An 8,494-nucleotide genomic window follows, 5' to 3' on the forward strand; every position below is an offset into this window, starting at 1 on the left:
CTTTTTAGGCACCACTTGGACCGGACTAACCTAAGCACTATCTGAGATAGAATAGATAATCCCAGCATCCAGTAACTTTAGTACTTCAGCTCTAACCACCTCTTGAAGATGAGGGTTTAGTCGTCGCTGATGTTGCACTACCGGCTTGTAGGTGTCTTCCATTAATATCTTGTGCATGCAAAGAGATGGGCTAATCCCTTTTATATTAGCTATAGTCCATCCAAGAGCTGACTTATGTTCTCGAAGCACCTGGAGTAACTTATCCTCCTCTTCTTGGCTAATGGATTTAGCAATTATAACTGGAAGAGTAGAAGACTCACCCAAATAGGCATACCGAAGATGGGATGGCAGCTGCTTTAGCTCCAATTTTGGAGCATGTTGAATGGAAGGTAAAGGTCATGGAGGCCCCGAGTCCAATGCCTTGTATTACTTTCCCTTTTGAATAAGTTCAGATCCTTGCAAATATTTGACACATTTTTCAATCGTAGCAGAGTTGGTATCTTCAACTTGTGAGTGCATCACACGTGCTTCCCAAGGATCTGATGGTTGGTTCAAAGTGAAAATGTTTGCTATCTCTTTATCCACAATATCAATCTGAAAACAAGAATCTAAAGCAGTAGGAAATTTTAGTGCTTCAAACACATTAAAAGTGATTTGCTCCTCATTTAGCCTTAATATGAGTTGTCCTTTTTGCACATCAATAAGTGCTCATCCAGTAGCTAGGAAAGGCCTCCCCAAAATAAGAGGAATATCCCTATCTTCAGCCATATCCAAAATGATGAAATCTGCTGGAAATATAAACTTGTCCACTTTTACCAAAATATCTTCAACAATTCCACGGACCGATCCACTAGCTGTAATGATACTCTTGTAGGCTTTGCTTCGCCTAGCCCAAGTTTTTGAAAGATAGAAAATGGCATCAACTTAATGCTAGCACCAAAATCACATAAGGACCGTTCAAAATATAAGCTGCCAATGGTGCAAGGGATGGTGAAACTTCCTGGGTCTTTCAACTTTGGTAGTAATTTATTTTGTAAAATGGCACTACACTCCTCTGTTAGCATCACGGTTTCATGCTCCTCAAGCTTCCTCTTGTTCGATAGCATCTCCTTCATAAATTTTGCATAGTTGGGCATTTGAGATAAAGCTTCAGCAAATGGTATATTGATATGTAGCTTCTTGAACACCTCCAAAAATTTCTCAAATTGCTTATCCAACTTGTGCTTGCGCAATCTTTGAGGAAATGGAATAGGTGGAACATAAGGTTTGATTGGTGATGAAACCACTTCCTCTTGTTCAGCTATATCTTCGGGCTCTTTATTCTTAGTTGTTGTCTCATTTTCAGCATCAGTTTTCTTTTCCACACTTGGTTTTTTAACATGAATTTCTGGTAATTGCACCCCACTCCTTATAGTGATTGCATTCGCTTGCTCCTTGGGATTAACTTCAGTATTGCTTGGCCATGTGCCTTGTTGCCTCTCAGTAAGAATTTTAGCTAGCTGCCCAATTTGAGTCTCTATATTCTTGATGGCTGCATCGATTCGCTCACTTCGTTCTTGAAGTTTTGAAATTGCTTATTCCCATCTTCCTTTTTCCTCATGTGGTCTCCCTTGTTTTGGTGGATTTTGAATTCCATGATTGTTGCCATATGAAAAATTAGGATGGTTTCTCCAGCTGGGATTGTATGTTGGAGAAAATGGATTATTCTGTGGACGTTGGAAATTTTGTTGACGCGGGAATTTTTGCGCATAAGCAGCTTGTTCTGTGAGTGAATGGTCCCTAACGGTCAATGGGCATTCAGATGAGAGATGGTTCACCCCACAAGTTGTACACACTGAAAGAGATCCTTGCATCATATTAACTGATGAAAAGTATTTCAAGTTTTCCATCTGTTTTGAAAGAGCATCAATCTTGGCCAACATCAACGTATTCATATCCACTTCGTGTACTCCAGCTGTTCTCCTATGTGAACTCCTATCTGGCCACATTACAAATTGCTCACTCATTATTTCATAAAGATCATGTAACTCTCCAGCTGATTTGTTTCTAATAGAACCACCTGCTATAGAATCAACTGCCGAACGACTGTAAGGAGTTAACCCGGCATAGAAATAGTGATTTTGAGCTGGTAAAGAGAACCCATGATTCGGACACTTCCTTAGAAATTCTTTATACCGTTCCCACGCTTCATGAAAATTCTCAGTTTCAGCTTGCTGGAAAGTTGAAATTTCATGCTTTAATTTGCTGATTTTGGCTGGTGGAAAATACTTTAATGTGAACTTGTGAACCAAATCAGCCCATGTAGTGATGCTACCAGGTGTTAGTGAATCCAACCACTCCCGAGCTTTGTCTTTCAGAGTATGAGGAAAAAGTCGCATCCTCATTGCTTCTTCATTGATCCCTTGATACTTAAAGTTGCCACAATACTTCAGAAAACGAGAGAGATGGTAGTTTGGATTTTCATCACTTCTCCCATAGAATGGAATGTTGTTGGAGAACAAATTTATCACATCCGGCCTCAATTGGAAGTTATCGTGCCCATATGGAGGATAGACTATGCTCGTCCGGTTCTCAACAACAAGAGGCATCATGAAATCCCCCATTAAGATATCTCTCTCATTGATCTCAGCAATACGCTTTATTTGAACAAGCTGATTTTCGTTGTCGTCCATTGTGCTTTGTTGTTGTTCTCTTTTTGCTCTTTGTTCACGACGCATTTGATGAAAAGTTTGTTCAATCTCTGAATCAAACTCAACAAGATCAAGACACTTTGTTGTTGTTCTCTTTTTGCTCTTTGTTCATGACGCCTTTGATGAAAAGTTTGTTCAATCTCCGGATCAAACTCAACAAGATTAAGACGTTCTGAACGCCACATGCACTATTTCAATCCTACACAATAAAATTTGAAATAGTTCAGCGTAAAAAATAAAAGGAAGTAACACAAGTATTAAAGCTAATCTTAATTAAAGTAGTAATCAAAATAACCAATCCTGGGCAACGGCGCCAAAAACTTGTTTGCTTTTTCTTTCCGGCAAGTGAACGGAATCGTAACAAGTAATATAATGATGAATCAAGTATTGTTCCCACGGGGATTAGCTTTTAATCCCTACTTCAGCCACTATTAACTTTTAATAAGCCACACACAATTAAAAGAATACTCAATGGAAGTTTTATATAAGTTAAAACTAATTCACCAAAAGGAAAACACAAAATAATTCTTTAGGATTTTGAATGTAGAAATCTAATGCGCTAGGGTTCATGAATCCATTGTAGTTCTATAAATGGTTTAATCTTTCAGTGATTGGGTCTTATAATTCTTGTTTTGAACTGCAAATCGATGATTCTAATTTAATCAATAGCCTCTCTTGATAGTCGATTGAATCTATGCTCACATATGAGACTAATTACCTTTAATTAATCTGCAAATATACAAACATGCATTTATCCACAATGATCATCAAAATAAGATTTCACAAGGCATAATGGTATCTCTACCTGTTATCGAACCTTATGTCATTTATTATCAAGTGCTAATCTATATTGAATCTCTCGAAAGTAATATAAATCACAAACACGTTCTAATGACGGCCAAACATCAAAACGGAATTAGTGTATAATAAATGATCAACCCAAAAGACAAGAATATAATAAAACCCAAATACTTTTAATTAAACCAACATTGAACTAGGTTTCATCCATCACCCTAGCCACAAATTACTTAGCCTAACATAGTTTCAACCAATGAAAGAATAATAAAAACAAAGTTCATGATGTGGTAGAGAAGAAAGAACAGAAAAATAAAACCAAAACCGAAGATCTTCAAGAAAATCTCCTCATTTTTCCTTGACTTCCGTCTTCTCCTCCTTCCAAAAAAAACCCTTAATTATAGTTTTCTTTAGGTTATCAAAGTCCTGCACCTTGAAGGAGTCTATCTCTCTTTTATTTGGATTGAAACGGGCTTAAAATGGGCTTAAAACGAAGCTTTGAACCTTATCGCAGTATGCTTGTTGCTGCAGACCCGTGAGCTCCAGAAAGTAATTCATAAAACGGTCCTACAGCGGTATGTATTCCGCTGTAAAACCGTGAGCTCCAGAAACTAAGTCTTATAGCGGTCCTACAGCGGTATGCATTCCGCTATAGGCTCGCTAGCCTTCTTATTTAGCCTCTTGCTTTATCATCTTCAACTTCTTGCTCTTGATATTCTTTTGTTTTCTTTTAATTCGATACCCGACCATTTCTCTAAGCTTTATTTCACTCCCATCATGCACCAAAATCACTCTTTTTTGCTCCATGTCCACTTTGCATGTAATGTGTACCTATATTGATAAAATTAAACCCAAAAAGAGTAGCAATCATGTTCATTGAATAATTAAATGCTAAGCTCGAACCACTAAATAATAGTGCAAATTATGTTGATCACTTACTATCTATTATTCCCGAGGTCAGCCCGACACCATCGGCTAAGTAGTACTTGCGCCATCCCCCACGGCTTGTGATGTGGTTTTATTGGCTAAGGAGGTCAAGTCCTTATTACTTCCTCTACTAGAGTGGGTTCCCCCTGGCACTTCCTCAATGGGCCCCCATATAACTGCCTTAGCTGGTAGTACAGTGGGAGATACTCCGATCCCCATTACATCATGAGGTGATATGCTTATTCATTAGCTTGATGCTCGATCGGCTAAATGAACCTACCATAGTTGAAGAGAGAATTTACATCCCACACCTAACCATCAGTCAGCTGCCTCTATGCATCATTCATGTATTTTCTTGCAAATAAGATCTGCTTCTCAGGTAATCCCCATATGCCTACTTGTATTGTGTTCCAGAATATTTGGTTTATGTGGCATAACGAACTAATAACAGCCTCATTCTTATGCTATCCATCTCCCATTTGGGTGAGCAGCTCATATTCCCATTGCTGAAATAGTGGATCTAGGAGTAGAAGGGAGGGTTTAGGGTTTGCCATGCCAATACTTGATCCCCTAAAATCCATGAGGGTAATCTGCATACACAAAGTTAGGGATGAAGTCCATAACCCAAATAAGTCACCTTCCTGAAAGTAAAGCATGATCGCTACGGGGCAAACAACGTAGTTCAAAATTTTTGAACTTACCCCGATCCCGACGATTGGATCAACGTCGAAATCAAACCATTCACATACAAATAAATAAATCTAACCTTTAGATTATCGAGTCATTTGCGGATTCGAGCCGCCCAAGCGTCCGGCCTCGAACTCGTGATACGCTACACGCGTCCGTTGGCAAGGAGAGTGGAATAGGAGTGCTAGCTCCTTCTCCTTTGCGCGGCTTGTGTATGGATGGAAAAAGAACTCCCTCATTTCATATTGATGCCAAAAGAAATGGGGAAGAGTGAATGACAATACGTTTTTTCAACTCTTGAAAAATGACACCAAAAACTCACTTAATTTGGGCAACCCATAAATGGGTATTTATAAGGAGCTCTAGGGTTTCTTAAACCCTAATGGACATGGGCCGACCCATTTAATTTAGTCCAATTAGGAACTTAATTAAATGGGTTTATTCTAGTCCAACTAGGAATATAATTAAATGGCCCAATCCTTTTATAAGTCTAAATAAAATATTTTGGCCCAAATCTAATTTAAGCCCAAACATAATATTTAATATTTGGTCCAAATCTAATTTGGTCCAAACATAATATTTAATATTTAATATTTGGCCCAAATCTAATTTAGTCCAAATATAATATTTATTTTAATATTTGACCCAAATCTAATTTAGTCCAAATATTAACTTAAGCCCAACTATATTTTATTTCCTATTTGCCACTCCAACAAATAGAAAATTATTAAATTAAAAACTCCTTTCTAATTTAATCAATTGCCATTTTAGGAAACTCTTTCCATTATGACAATTCCTCATCATATCAACGTCATTACGTCTATTTGTTCTTTTTCCGTGAGAACCTACGACGACACAACTTCTTGCCGAAGTATCCCACTTAACCATACGTCCACTCTCCTAGTTTAAGCCAGGGACCGTGCCTATTGCGTATAACTCATTAGGCTTCCGAATATGTTGGCAATGTGTCGGTACAAACACATAAGACAAGATTGGCCTCTAGCAAGGCATCATGCCTACCCAATTATTCAGAAGGATTCATAATCCACAAATAACCTTTCACGAGCATGGTTACCATGTAATATGATCCTCTCGTCAATGTATCTTATGTGATCTCAAGAATGGCGATGTGTTGCTTGATAACGATCACATGAGTTTTCTTCGGTCTTCCGGATATCTTCACTTAATTAGAAAGTAAATCAATAACTCCTTATTGATCTCTTTCACCATGGCCATGGATTTAAAGTGAATATCCACCGAAGGTGCCTTAGATACATCATCCTCTATCAAGGGATAGACGAGTCCCATCTTGGTTATGCATCCATCTCCATAAGCCTCACGATATGCCCAACGATCGCCCATGTGCAGCCTTTATCTAGGCCCATCGAAACGATGTCAAAGCATATCGGTCTTCTTTTGAGATGATCGCGACAACTTCAGGTCCAAGGATTAGTTACACCCATCTCGTATGAGAATTCCATCAACATATAACCAAAATGGATTCTCATGGAGAGTCATGTCCAGTGACACGTTCTCCAACATTGGTCACCTATGTACTTGTCTAGGCATCCCCATGCCTATGGGTGTGAGACCCCCGTTGCTATCACATAGCAAAAACATAGCACATACAAGTCTTACAGCAATTGTCAATGTCCATTCTTGACATTGCTACGACTTGGGACGTTTAATGATGTCTAGAAACTGTGATGCATCATCTTACATCTTTACAGATTAATCATAGTATACATCATATGGACTTCTATCTAGTTTTATTCGGTTATTACAATAATAACAAGAAACTAATAGAATGACTTCTTGTGAATTTGAACAACTCCTTATTCAAATAATAAACATGATTACAATTATCAGTGTACAACATACCCAATCTGATTGGGTTTAGAGCACCTACACTAACACTTCCCCCCACAAAAGCCCAAATCCGAGAGACATACATCTCACTGCTTGCTATTCTGGGAAACACATTTTTCTAAGAAAGCCTATATGATGACACATGCCCATACCAGGGAAGTATTTCATTTCCAATTACAACCTACCCTACTCTAGGTATGCATTCATAATTCCAACACCCTCATCTCAAGATCATCAAATTTTACCAGCCTAATGACACCTTTCACTGCCCCCAACCTCACTTTGATACCACCTTGTAACGTCCCGACCCCAACCCCCTAGGGTCACCATAACCCAAGGTTACACCAAAAGGTCATACTCTGAAGGCCAGTTATGCCCTCACAATAGGGGAATAAAATAATGTGGGCGTTAGGGTGGGGTCCAAGCCTCGTTGCCTCCGGCCATCGAGAACTCAAGATCTAAGACTCATAAGCAGTGGAAGGACGCTTGAGTCTCGCATCTGACTTGGCCTTATAAGCAATTTAATAAGCAGCAATTTAAATATATTTTTGGCTTACACACACAAAGTGTTCATTATTATAAAAACAAGCCCAACTAACAAGCATAAGTTACTAGTAACGCTGACATACACAGACGACATTTGGCACAACAGTTTAACGTAATAATTACGAGCCACTTAACCCATACCCCATCATGGATTACCATCTTTATCAATTGGCTGGTCATCCACACACACTGCCTTTCCCTTATTGGACCTCGAGCCATCTATGTGGTTAGTAGGGATAGAGGGATAAGTCATGGGACTCATTAAAGATAATATGCAATGTAGTAAATTAATAAGCATGACATCATAGATATGTATGAAGTGCAGCGTGCATGTAGACCTGTCCACTGCACCTATCTCAGGCTCTTGCTGTCCCCTTAGTGGTTCATTCTATGACCCTATCTCAAGACTCCCACGGTCAGAAATCCACTATCCCATGCCTAGGAACTCTCTCAACATCTTATGCAAGTCATGACAAAAATAATTTACACACAAAGCATATTAACCCTTACCTTAAGATATTTGCCGCCTGTTGACTCGTTAGATATATTGTTAACGCACCCAAAATTCCCTTAACAAAATATTTATAACATAAGCTTCAGAGATTAATTAAATATCCATATACTAAACCCACTAAACTGCCTTGTTACTAAATTCACCAAATTAATTTACTAAATTAGTTCACTGAATTAATTCATTAACTCACTAAATCAACTATTGTTCTAAATTAATTAAATTAATTGATTACTAAACAAATTATTTCTCCTAAATTGTCTAATGAGAGTTACCACACTGCCGAAATCTCTTCCTCAAGCTCACGACCAACTTCTTCCAAAGTCCTCTCTGTCCTTGTTTCCCTTGATCTCAATTTCACAGGCAACCGTCTTATTTATAGTCCTTGACTCCCCTCTATTTCAATTTCACCATGGTTCAAATCCACCATTTCCATCACCAAAACTCAATTTTAATTATGCCTCTCATG

General features: G+C 38.4%; 1 non-coding gene across 1 annotated transcript; it reads left to right on the plus strand.

Moving 5' to 3' along the window:
- Positions 1 to 2,136: 2,136 nt before the first annotated feature.
- On the plus strand, positions 2,137 to 2,243 carry LOC127802909 (small nucleolar RNA R71). Its single transcript, XR_008023366.1, has one exon. It is a non-coding gene; the product is annotated as a small nucleolar RNA R71 (small nucleolar RNA).
- The last annotated feature ends 6,251 nt before the right edge of the window (positions 2,244 to 8,494 follow it).

The sequence above is a fragment of the Diospyros lotus genome, chromosome 5 (genome assembly GCF_014633365.1).
Source record: "Diospyros lotus cultivar Yz01 chromosome 5, ASM1463336v1, whole genome shotgun sequence".
Classification (NCBI taxonomy): domain Eukaryota; kingdom Viridiplantae; phylum Streptophyta; class Magnoliopsida; order Ericales; family Ebenaceae; genus Diospyros; species Diospyros lotus.